At 39.8% G+C, this 13820-nt stretch overlaps 1 protein-coding gene across 1 annotated transcript in view; it reads left to right on the forward strand.

The window, feature by feature from the left end:
- The window catches only part of LOC117507722 (dipeptidyl aminopeptidase-like protein 6), a 660963-nt gene that overhangs the window by 307826 nt on the left and 339317 nt on the right, over positions 1-13820 (forward strand). The gene's annotated exons all lie outside the window — the stretch shown is intronic.

The raw sequence follows: 13820 nt of genomic DNA on the forward strand, positions 1-13820 counted from the left end.
CATTTTGTTATGTTGAAGCCTTATTCCAGAATGGAGTAAAATAATTTCACACCCCATAATGGCAATGTGAAAAAAGGTTTTTTTTTTTTTTGTTTTTTTTATTATTATTATAACTAAGGAATCACTTGTACATAAGTATTCACACCCTTTGCTCAATACTTTGTTGATGCACCTTTGGCAGCGATTAAGCCTCAGGTCTTCTTGAATATGATGCCACAAGCTTGGTGCGCCTATCTTTGGGCTGTTTTGCCCATTCCTCTTTGCAGCACCTCTCAAGCTCCATCAGGTTGGATGGGGAACATCGGTGCACAGTCATTTTCAGATCTCTCCAGAGATGTTCAATCGGATTCAGGTCTAGGACACTGAAGGACATTCACAGAGTTGTCCTGAAGCTACTCCTTTGATATCTTGGCTGTGTGCCTAGGGTCATTGCCCTGGTGAAAGATGAACCATCGACTCAGTCTGAGGTTAAGAGCGCTCTGGAGCAGGTTTTCATCCAGGATGTCTCCATACATTGCAAAAAATGAATGTCATCTATTTTGGAATAAGGCTGTAACATAACAAAACGTGGAAAAAGTGAAGTGCTGTGAATACTTTCAGGATGCACTGTATGAGAAATTTAGAACTTCAGACAAATGTTCTCATATGAGGCTCTTTGTGTCATATATAATAAAGTCCTGAAGATATTTTTCATAGTCTTGACATTTGCTCAAGAGGGCCACTGTTAAAAATGAAATTATAAAAAAGAAAGAATTTGCAAAAAGAGAACCAGTAGTTGCACTTTCTTAAATATTGACTTTCTGTTGGAGTACATTTCTCTCAGAACTCCCTGGAGCTGTTGTTGGCCAGACAGCCTCATCCTAAAGCAACATAATGCCCAGCCACAGTGATTTTTTTCTTCCTGTTCCAAAAATTCCCTTCCTGTTTTAACTCTCTGTTGACTTTTTGCTGATTGCACTTGACATGAGGAGAGACCGGACCACATTTTCGATAAAAACTGCTGGTTTGTCATATTTTACATCAAATATCAGAGTGAATGATTTTTCCCGACTCCTCACGTCTCTGAAATGAAGCAATGCAATGGAAGCAATAAGTTTTATGACTTTATCGAGCTCCCCCGCAGCATTTGAGTTCACATTAAACTGAAACGGTACCGTGTTCTCATTTGACGATAAGCTCCCGCAGTGCGGAGTCCCTCCGTCCACCTCGCATATATCGGGGTCACTGCTCCACAGCCAGGGAATTCTGATTGGACAGTAATGGTGTCTGCGATACCCAGCAGGTGCCTGAATAAATTCTCTAATAGAGCAATTATTCTCAAACAAAAGGTCACCCCAGGCGTGGCGACAGGCCCGGAAATCAATAAAACTCCCAATTACAAGCCATCGCCGGGCCTATATTTGGTCTCTGACCACCAGGCATGCAAGGAGAAGATCAGCTTCCAAAGCAACCATGATCCCTCTGTACGCCTTTAAGATTAAGTTAGCAAATTTCATTTAAGGACTGTTGGATTTGCCCCCTTGAAAAAAGCATAAATGACTCCGGTCTCTCTGAAGTGGCCCTCTTTGGTAGCAGAAGACTCACCTGGCTCAACCTTTTCTTGTTGCATGTGAAAAACTACAGTGTTTGTCTCCGCTTTGAAATGGTTGCACTTTCAATTCATGTGACAAGCTGCGACACCTTGAAACATCTTTGAATTGTGGGAACACTCAAAGAATGTTTTCACAAGAGTCTCAACACAACTTTTTCAACACAATTTTCAAAGAGAGTTAGTTCTTTGACGCTATTTGAAAACATTCATTTGTATCTCAACACGTTGCATGAGTCCTCTCGACATCCCCACAAAATTTGCACTCGGAGTCATGTGACAACATGATAGACCGTCGCTTTATTATCGTGTCACCGTGATTGTTTCCTTAATATAGACTTGAAACTGTTTGTGTTTTCTCGCCGCGGAGCCGAGATCGGGGAGATGCATCTCTCCGGCTGCCTGAGCACATCACAATGTATGTGAGTGTGAACAGTTGGATGTAATGTACTTTCCTCCTATTGCTGGGGCAACATTGATTTTGAGAAAATGGTTTGTGGGCTGGCTGGTTGAACAAGCTATTAAAGTTCAGTGCGAGCCTTTTCATTCAAGGTCATGACCAAACTAAATTTGTACTGAACTAAATCAGAAGAAATGCTGCACTTACTCCAAGGATATGTCGGGTGGCTACAAAATCGTTATCGCTGCTACGAGTGTTTGCACTTAGTCCTTTCTTTAGTGTTCTTTGTCTGCTGTTCTGTGTGCTCACAGTGTTTAGTTTGGAAATGTAGTGTTTGCTCCCCCACCTCCAGAAAATCAAGTTTGAAATGTCCAGATTAGAGCTTGATCAATACATTGGTGTGCTGACATAATTGGTTGATGTTAGCGACTTATAGATAAATTGCTATCGGCGTTTATAGCGGACAATAAATGATATTTAAAAAATACTGAGTTGGATATTCAGTTATGGCATGAGTGTTGTTTTGTTTTTTTTTTGTGCTTGGACCGTGGTTACCAACTATTTCACAAATATTGTATATTTAGCAAATGTTTCTTTAATTTAATACTTGAATAAACTCAGTTTTTTATTGAAGCCGGTTATTGTTTTAGCAGTGAGTTTATGAAGTTTATGAATATGAGTTTATTCAAGATGAAGCCTGTCTTATAGGAGTGTGTATATCCAGTGGTGTAGTCTACATTTTTGAAGTGGGTAGACTGTGTTTTTTGCCCGTCATCAACCCCGTGCGTTGTGCCCTCGGTTATTAACATTTTTAACACCATAACAACAAATAGATGTATACTTTCCATCTGATCATTTATATTCTATATTTGCCACTATAAATGTGAGAAATGTGTCAGAATGTAAGTACGGTAAGTAATTTGCACCAATTGCAAAATACAGTATACAACAGTAAATCTAAAAGAGTGATTAAAAAAATACAAAGATCCAATACATTTATTTTTTGGCATCTGAAAACCTAATTTAACAAAGAAATTTAATCAGGTCATAAACCAGGAATAAACAATGTTTAAATCCAGCCAAAAGTATCATATATGTAAGCTACTGTGTATTGTTTAACAGTAAATAAGACAACTTTAAGTCACAGTCACTCAAAAAAAAAAAGTGACTGTGACTCTTTGTTATTAAGAAAGAAAAGTTCTCTTAACAATAATAAGGAGCAGATTATTGCCTCCCAACTAAGTATATTGTAAGAGTTCACTTTTCCTCCCTCTATTTAGTATCGGATATGAGCCTGTACTGCCAAATTCAGCAGCTACAAGATTCATCCTTCATATAATCCGCATGCCCCCATGTTGTTTATGGACAGTTTAGATGCATAAACAAAAACAAAACAGAACACACCGGTCTACATGAGCACGCACTGGCTGCAGAGCCTCACGCCTCCTACCACAGTCTCTGCTGAAGTTGACAGTCCATCATCAGGTCCAGACGGGGGAGTGGAACATGTAGGCTTTGTGGAAACATACCCAGTATAAACAAGTTAGTATTAGTATAAGTTAAGTTCCATTAAAACAGCAGCTAGGCTGAAGGACAGAAGCTAGCTCCCAGAAAATTCACATACAACAATGAAAATATGGTATAGATGCTTTACTTTGCAGAAACCTTTTCAACCCATGAACAAAACATTGTAGGCCAAATCAGTGGCACAAAAGTATAGTATGAAGACAACCAACTAACTAACTAAGACAACCATGCAACTAATACCGGAGAGTATGCCACTTACCAATTCCAGTCATTTTAAAACTACACTATCCAACAGCCAACGGGACTCAAGCTCAAGAGACTTCTGTAGATTATCGGCAAAACTCTAGTATTTTTTAAAAAGCTGTTTCATTTTATATTTTAACAATAAAGGAACAGATCATTAAAAATGTCCATGACTCAAAGTCCAAAGACATTTGCACAAGTAGAAGCGCTCCACTTATTGTGCTCAAATTCATATTTTAGAAATGACTCTGTCCTGATAACAACATTAAAGGCAGTTACATATTTTGGCAAAATTACAAGTTGAAATGACCATTAAAAAAATTCATCAAGAGGTTTATGTCACAGAAATCCTACTTTACAATCACTGCAGTCATTGTTAAATTATTTCCTGTTGCATTTATAATAAACATTTGTGTTTATTTACAGTCTCTGTTTTTCTGGTTGAAATGAGATATAAATAATCTACCAGACTTTAAAAAAAAAAATGTACAAATTTCCATGTTATTTTGTCTAAAAATAAATGTCCGAGGTTCCTTATGTTAAACAAGAAATTATCTAATCTGAAATAACAGGTGGTCTTAATTTAGAGGTGAAAGGTTTCTAAAGAACAATTTATTGATTTATTTAGCTATTTTAATTACAAGTGTTCTAAACTTTTTTAACAGTAATCAGAAATTCTGAGTTAACAAACAACAACAAAAAACATTTCCAAGGATTTTTCTTCAGAAAACTGCTCCATAAATGAGCAGTCCTGTGACATGTATGTTTTGTACAGATCAGTGGTTTCTGTACCGATCCATTTTGTATAGATCGATGGTTTCTGCCATGGAAATATAGACTGGAATGGACGTGCGCGCCTCAGTCTATTAGTGTCGCTCAGGACATCTCCACCCATTACTAAGGGTGGAGATGTGCAGATCATCAATAATAAACTGACCGCTTTTTTTGCACTAGCATCCTTATTTCTTAACGGATTTTAATAATTGTAGGCTTGTTTTAAAGCCATTTGAAAGCTCTTTCCAATGAAGCTATGCATGTTAGGGTGAAACTTTTATGTAAAATGCAGAAATGTGGGGAAACTATGACAAACTGTGCTGCTTTTTCTCTCTCTATTGTCGCTATTTGTTAACAGATTTTAATAAAAGTAGGCTTGTTTTAAAGCCCTTTAATTGTGCTTTCATGTCTGGGTAGAAAAAAAAATGTTTTATGTAAAATGTGAAAATTTGGGGAAAATATGCCATTCTGTTCATTTACTGTGGTGGTTTTTTCCTGTCATCATAATTCTCGATGGATTTTTAATAAATGAAGCCTTGTAAGTTGTATTCAAGCTGATTAAAAGCTCTAATGAACCCATACATGCCTGGATAAAAAATCCTTATGTATTCAAATATAAATCTGAAGTATGCCTTGCCATTGTGGTCATTTACCGTGCTGCTTTTTCCACTGTAATATTATTGCTAGTCTTTTAATAACAACAACATATATATGATTTTTACTAACATTTTATTACAAGTAGATATAAAGTCATTCAGAATTTATGACTTTTGACCCTCAGTCAGGGTAAGAAGTACCTCCTCCATCCCCTCCAACCACACTGTTCAAATTTAAATGCTGCCTGTGACCACCATGTACATATCATATTAAACAACTGCAAGTATATATACATAAATATATTTAAACATTTTTGTTTCCATATCTGTATGCATGTGAATGCAGCTTAATGAAAAGAACTTAGGCATTGAGTTATAGTCTCAGTATATTGATATTAAACTGCAACATAACGACTTTAAAATAGACATTTGTTTTACATAATTACATTAAGGCTCTTGTACAGTTCATTTTAGTATTGGAGAATTTGTTTTTGTAGTTTGTGCAGTTGATGGTGAAGCTCTGGCTGCCTTTTTTCCTCATTTCAAAGGGTAGTTGTAAAACAGCTAACTGATCATCTGCAGAGGAATGGCCTATTTGAAGAGTTTCAGGCAGGGTTTAGAATTCATCATAGAACAGAAACAGCATTAGTGAAGGTTACAAATGATCTTCTTATGGCCTCAGACAGTGGACTCATCTCTGTGCTTGTTCTGTTAGACCTCAGTGCTGCTTTTGATACTGTTGACCATAAAATTTTATTACAGAGATTAGAGCATGCCATAGGTATTAAAGGCACTGCGCTGCAGTGGTTTGAATCATATTTATCTAATAGATTACCATTTGTTCATGTAAATGGGGAATCTTCTTCACAGACTAAGGTTAATTATGGAGTTCCACAAGGTTCTGTGCTAGGACCAATTTTATTCACTTTATACATGCTTCCCTTAGGCAGTATTATTAGACGGCATTGCTTAAATTTTCATTGTTACGCAGATGATACCCAGCTTTATCTATCCATGAAGCCAGAGGACACACACCAATTAGCTAAACTGCAGGATTGTCTTACAGACATAAAGACATGGATGACCTCTAATTCCCTGCTTTTAAACTCAGATAAAACTGAAGTTATTGTACTTGGCCCCACAAATCTTAGAAACATGGTGTCTAACCAGATCCTTACTCTGGATGGCATTACCCTGACCTCTAGTAGTACTGTGATAAATCTTGGAATCATTTTTGATCAGAATATGTCCTTCAATGCGCATATTAAGCAAATATGTAGGACTGCTTTTTTGCATTTGCGCAATATCTCTAAAATTAGAAAGGTCTTGTCTCAGAGTGATGCTGAAAAACTAATTCATGCATTTATTTCCTCTAGGCTGGACTATTGTAATTCATTATTATCAGGTTGTCCTAAAAGTTCCCTGGAAAGCCTTCACTTAATTCAAAATGCTGCAGCTAGAGTACTGACAGGGACTAGAAGGAGAGAGCATATTTCACCCATATTGGCCTCTCTTCATTGGCTTCCTGTTAATTCTAGAATAGAATTTAAAATTCTTCTTCTTACTTATAAGGTTTTGAATAATCAGGTCCCATCTTATCTTAGGGACCTCATAGTACCATATCACCCCAATAGAGCGCTTCGGTCTCAGACTGCAGGCTTACTTGTAGTTCCTAGGGTTTTTAAGAATAGAATGGGAGGCAGAGCCTTCAGCTTTCAAGCTCCTCTCCTCTGGAACCAGCTCCCAATTCGGATCAGGGAGACAGACACCCTCTCTACTTTTAAGATTAGGCTTAAAACTTTCCTTTTTGCTAAAGCTTATAGTTGGGGCCGGATCAGGTGACCCTGAACCATCCCTTAGTTATGCTACTATAGACTTAGACTGCTGGGGGGTTCCCATGATGCACTGAGTGTTTCTTTCTCTTTTTGCTCTGTATGCACCACTCTGCATTTAATCATTAGTGATTGATCTCTGCTCCCCTCCACAGCATGTCTTTTTCCTGATTCTCTCCCTCAGCCTCAACCAGCCCCAGCAGAAGACTGCCCCTCCCTGAGACTGGTTCTGCTGGAGGTTTCTTCCTGTTAAAAGGGAGTTTTTCCTTCCCACTGTCGCCAAGTGCTTGCTCACAGGGGGTTGTTTTGACCGTTGGGGTTTTTCCGTAATTATTGTATGGCTTTGCCTTACAATATAAAGCGCCTTGGGGCAACTTTTTGTTGTGATTTGGCGCTATATAAATAAAATTGATTTGATTTGATTTTGCTTCTGTTTAACAGGCTCAAGGTCTCTCTCCACCCTGGCCACCATGCGGCACACCGCTAGTCACGTGATGTCCATTCCAATCTCTATTTCCATGGTTTCTGCCACTAGTCTTCTGTGTTTTGGCCCGACGCGTCGTTCCTATTGGACAACGCAAAGGTACGTCATGGCTCAGAGCATCAAAAGTTGGATTGGATTGGATTGAACTTTGACGCGTCAGCCTGCCGACAAGCGGCAATGTGCGCTCCCGTCATAAGCGTCGGCATCTAAAAAGCAACGTGCCTCATTGAAGATAATGCTTTTTAGACCGTTTTTTGACGCGTCTGACGTATTCAGTGTGAAAGGCCCATTAGCTTAGTGAACAAATAAAAAAAACTAGCTGTTGTAAGCTAGCCCACTTACCAGCAATGCAGACTGCAGCACCAGGTTTATCTCCTCCACTCAGGGTGCAAACTTCATCAATCGGCCCTGAAGCAGCAGGTGGACGTTTTTGAAAAAAAAATCTAAAACCGAGGCCTGTTTTCTTTACATTTTTTTGGGTAATAATCACCACCGATACTTTCTCCAGCTTTCTTCTTGTTCGTGTGCGGCTTTCGCGCTGATTAGCTGGTAGCCCCGCCCCCATCTATCTATGAGCCAATTAAAACTCTTATCTAGTAGAGTGGGGGTGGGACATACGGTGCACTCTGCAGTGATGGACGCCTGATGGCTGTCTTTTAAAGGGAGAAAATAAAATTACAGTCAATAAGCGCTCATTTTATTTACACCGTCATGTTCCCCGGGCAATTTGAAGTGGGTAGACGGAAATTCCCGGTCTTTTTAGGTGAGTAGACGATGTCTACCTGCGTTCCACATAGACTACACCACTGTGTATATCAGAAATGGGCTCATGAAAGCGTCATCTGCCCTGAGGGCCAATAATCCAATAGATACATATCTTTCAAGCTGTTGTTATCATTATCATTTGGCTGAAATCAATGATCGTTTTTGATTTCCAGCAGTACAGTGTAACTAACATGTGGCACAGTAGTAACTTCAGTGTTTGTTGTTGTCGGAAAATGATATGTACTGCATATGTAAGTAAATATTAGGCAGACAGCAGCATCACAAGTTGGTATTTCACACATTTTAATTTGTTTTTGCCATTTCAAATACAATTTTTTCCTAAAATTATCTTCTTCAAACTCAGACTGAAAGCAAATCTCTACAACTTGATATAAATTAATTAAAAATATACAATCCAGTTTCCTGATGAAGTGGTCTAAAGGAGGATTTTCTTAAAAAGAAGACCTGAACATTCAGCTACATTTTGCCAAAAAGTCTCTCTGAGATGTAAATCTATAGATTTGATGTTTTGGTGAAAGAAACTTTTGTATTTCTTCATAACTGATGTTAATAAAGTCCAAGACATATTCAGTGACTTGGAAATGTTCGTTTCCAGCCCCTGACTTGTCTGAAGAAAACTGGCAATAAAACTGATTATTATTTACAGGTATTATCAAGTTTTAGAGATTTGCTTTCAGTTTGAGTTTGAGGAAGAGAATTTGAGAAATTTTTATTCTTTATAATTTTTGTATTTCTTGTATTTGAAATGGAATAAACAAATTAAAATGTCTGAAATACCAAGTGTTCCAATACTTTTGGAGGGCACAGTAAACGATCCTTAGGATGAGTGCAAAATGAGTGTGGTATTATTACTGTTTTGTTTAAGAATGTTTAATTTTCACTGTTGCTGCACTTTGTGTCAAATCATGGTCATAACTTTGAGTATTCATTTACATCTACTTAAAAAAATGCTTAAAGTGGAGGGGATTAAGAGGGCTGTCATTAGGGGCTCTGGGGGCGGAGCCCTCCCCCTCAGAAACTGAAATCCAAAAAAGAAAAATGCTTAAAAAAGCTGGGGGGGGGGGGGGGTCTCCAGAAGCTACAAGGAAAAACGTAAAATTCTTAAAAAGGCGGGGGGGGGCACTAAGAGTAAAATCCGTTTTTTTGTGGTAAAGTCAGTGAAGGATAGGCTGAAAGGTTTTAGCCATGCTAATGCTCCCCTCAAGCATTTACAAAAAAAAAAAAAAAAAAGTCTGAAGGATCTAAATGACATGATGAGATGCTGAAGAGCTGGGAAATAATTTCTTCCCTACATGAGCAGGGAAGAAATTATAGATGTGAATTGAGAAAATTTACACAAAAGAGACAAGTAGATATGTGTTCAAGATGGGAATAGGTTTTCTATCAAATGGCCTCAATAATATTAGTGTTGTTTCCACTGTGTCAGCCATGTATAAATCTCGGTAGGATGAAATGTGTGATAATACTGCAGCGGCAGATATCCTAGGACAACCCCCCCACCCCACCTTGGGGGAAGATCTACTGCTACACCTACTGCAGCAGCAGGGGTTGGGAGGTAAGATATCCGGGGGGAAGATATACTGATATACTGGAAGCCAGCAGTATACTGACATGCTGGATGACAAACAAAGCAACAGCAGCTGTGTTCGCTAATCCATAAACTACCTTGACAGCTCTCACAAGGTGGACAATGGGACAGTCCGCATCATCAGAACAGGAATCAAATAGTTTTAGACAAACAGAAAAACCGTCATGAATCAAACACTTTTAAGGCGCCTTGACACTTGCACAAATTTGATCCGTTCACTGGTGCGCAATCTCCCGTGCAGGAGAGCACACATGTTGTAAACTCATTGTAAACTGTTGTACACTGTGCGTGGCTTTGTGTAAGTGCGCAAAGGAAATTTTGAAATGTTCAAAATCACTGGCATGCATTAATTATGTAAACTTCACGTCAACATTTTGCAAACAATTAAAAAATACTGAGTGTCAGTGCGAGTTATCGCATCAGCGCAGCTCATCTGAATGATTATGATGAGATGTTAAATCTATCAGAAACATAATTTTGCAGACACTCATAAGAAGGAATGAAAATGCAACTGTTTTACCAAACCATTACAACAAAAAGACATGCACGTTAGTGAATTGGAAAATTTATAATTGCCCAGGTCTCCCTTGCAAAAGAGGTCTCGATCTCAATGGGACTGATCTCGATAAATAAAATTAAATAAAATAAATATTACAAATAATTACCTTTAAGACTATTCCAAATGCGTTCTCCACCTCATGAAGCACAGGAGAGAGAGAGAGAGAGAGAGAGAGAGAGAGAGAGAGAGAGAGAGAGAGAGAGAGAGAGAGAAGCGGCAGATGAAACGGTCCTCTGTGATTCCGGAAGCAATTACAGGTGGTTTCAGTAGCCAAACTCTGAGAGAAAATGATTAATCCGCTACAACATAATTATTTTATATACGCAGCGTCCAGCTGCACAAAGCGCAGTATCTGTATCCCTGACGAAATAGTTGTAGATGTCCGTGTACTGAATATCGGGGACATATTCACATATGCAGCTCTGAAAACACGCAGGAGAAAAAAATATTGAACACCTGAAGAAAGGGAGGTGCAAAAAGACATGGAATGCCAAGACATCAGCAGTCCTGCCCTTTGTCAGTGCAAATTAATATCAAGTGTTCATTCCCAGCATTGGTGAAGCAGCAACAGTAGGGTGTTGTTTTCAGTGGTGTCTGTGGACAAGATAACACAAAAACAGCTAGGATGGACTTCCTTCAAACTTGGTGGAAACTTGACTTGGATAGAAGTGATTAGATTGTGGAGTAGTTTGTAGCAAGGAAAACAACGCTGAAAAACACCAATCAACAACAATCAAACAACAATCGAGAAGCCTAGGTGCTTCAAACATCATGGGAATGATGATTAGATTTTGGAGTAGTTTGGCCAAAGTTCAAAACAAGGTCCAAAAAAAACATGATGACCTAAAGCATGTCTTCTTCTTCTTCTTTGTCCTTCGGCTGTTCCCGTTAGGGGTCGCCACAGCAGATCAATCGTTTCCATCTCACCCTGTCCTCTGTATCTTCCTCTGTCATACCAACCACCTGCATGTCCTCTCTCAGCACATCCATGAACCTCCTCTTTGTTCTCCCTCTTCTCCTCCTGCCTGGTGGCTCCATCCTCAGCATCCTTCTCCCTATATACCCTGGGTCCCTCCTCTGCACATGTCCAAACCATCTCAATCTCGCCTCTCTGACTTTGTCTCCAAATCGTCCCACCTGAGCTGTCCCTCTGATATGTTCATTCCTAATCTTGTCCATTCTTGTCACTCCCAAAGAGATTCTCAACATCTTCAGCTCTGCCACCTCCAGCTCTGCCTCCTGTCTTTTTGTTAGTGCCACTGTCTCTAAACCATACAACATAGCTGGTCTCACTACTGTTTTGTAAACTTTCCCCTTCACTCTTGCTGATATTCTTTGGTCACAAATCACTCCTGCCACCTTTCTCCACCCACTCCACCCTGCCTGCACTCTCTTCTTCACCTCTTTACCACGCTCTCCATTACTTTGAACAGTTGACCCCAAATATTTAAACTCATCTACGTTCACCACTTCTACTCCTTGTAACTGCACTATTCCACTGGGCTCCCTCTCATTCACACACATGTACTCAGTCTTGCTTCTACTGACTTTCATTCCCCTTCTCTCCAAAGCATATCTCCACTTCTCCAGACTAGACTCAACTTGCTCTCTACTCTCACTACAGATCACAATGTCATCTGCAAACATCATAGTCCATGGGGACTCCTGTCTGATGTCATCTGTCAACCTGTCATGCCGACTGCGCATCTCACCGCTGTCACACTATTCTTGTGCATGTCCTGCACTACCCTAACGTACTTCTCTGCCACTCCAGACTTCCTCATACAATGCCACAGCTCTTCTCTTGCCACCCTATCATAAGCTTTTTCTAAGTCCACAAACACACAATGTAACTCTTTCTGTCCTTCTCTGTACTTTTCCAACAGTATTCTCAGAGCAAACATTGCATCTGTAGTGCTCTTTCTCGGCATGAAACCATATTGCTGCTCACAGATCTTCACCTGTTTTCTAAGCCTAGCTTCTACTACTCTTTCCCATAACTTCATGCTGTGGCTGATCAGCTTTATGCCTCTGTAGTTACTGCAGCTCTGCACATCACCCTTGTTCTTGAAAATAGGAACCAGCACACTTCGTCTCCACTCCTCAGGCATCCTCTCACTTTCCAAGATTTTATTAAACAATCTGGTTAGAAACTCTACTGTCATCTCTCCTAGACATTTCCATGCCTCCATTGGAATGTCATCTGGACCAACTGCCTTTCCACTCTTCATCCTCTTCATAGCAGCCCTCACTTCGTCCTTGCTAATCTCTTTTACTTCCTGATTTACTCTCACCACATAATCCAGCCTTTTCTCTCGCTCATTTTCTTTATTCATCAACTCTTCAAAATATTACCTCCACCTTCTCAGCACACACTCCTCACTTGTCAGCACATTACCATGTGCATCTTTTACCACCATAACCTGCTGCACATCCTTTCCAGCTCTGTCCCTTTGTCTGGCCAATCGGTACAAGTCCTTTTCTCCTTCCTTACTATTCAACTTCTTGTACAGCTCGCAATATGCCTTTTCCTTTGCTTTTGCCACTTCTCTTCTCGCCTTACGCCGCATCTCCTTGTACTCCTGTCTACTTTCTTCATCTCTCCGACTATCCCAAAACTTTTTTGCCAACCTCTTTCTCCTTATGCTTTCCTGGACCTCTTCATTCCACCACCAAGTCTCCTTGTCTTCCTTCCACTGTCCAGATGTCATACCCAGTACTGCCCTAGCTGTGTCCCTCACCACATCTGCAGTTCTTTTCCAGTTGTCCAAAATTGCTTCCCCTCCAACTAGTGCTTCTCTCACCTGCTTGCTAAATTTCACACAACAGTCTTCCTCCTTCAGCTTCCACCATCTGATCCTTTGTTGTGCTCTCACTCTCTTCTTCTTCTTTACCTCTAAAGTCATCCTACAAACAACCATCCTATGCTGTCTAGTGACACTCTCTCCTGCTACCACCTTACAGTCTGTGATTTCTTTTAGCTTGCATCTCCTATAAAGAATGTAGTCCACCTGTGTGCACCTTCCTCCACTCTTATATGTTACCCTGTGCTCCTCCCTTTTCTTAAAGTAGGTATTCACCACAGCCATTTCCATCCTTTTTGCAAAATCAACTACCATCTGTCCTTTCCCATTCCTATCCTTGATACCATATCTACCCATTACTTCCTCATCACCTCTGTTCCCTTCACCAACATGCCCATTGAAGTCTGCTCCTATCACCACTCTTTCATGCTTGGGCACACTCTCCACCACCTCATCTAACACACTCCAGAAATCTTCTTTCCCCTTCATCTCACAACCTACCTGTGGGGCATATGCACTGATGATATTCATCATCACCCCTTCAATTTCCAACTTCACACTCATCACCCTGTCAGACACTCGCTTAACCTCCAACACACTTTTAACATACTCTTCCTTTAAAATGACCCCAACACCATT

This window comes from Thalassophryne amazonica, chromosome 1, assembly GCF_902500255.1.
Source record: "Thalassophryne amazonica chromosome 1, fThaAma1.1, whole genome shotgun sequence".
Lineage (NCBI taxonomy): Eukaryota > Metazoa > Chordata > Actinopteri > Batrachoidiformes > Batrachoididae > Thalassophryne > Thalassophryne amazonica.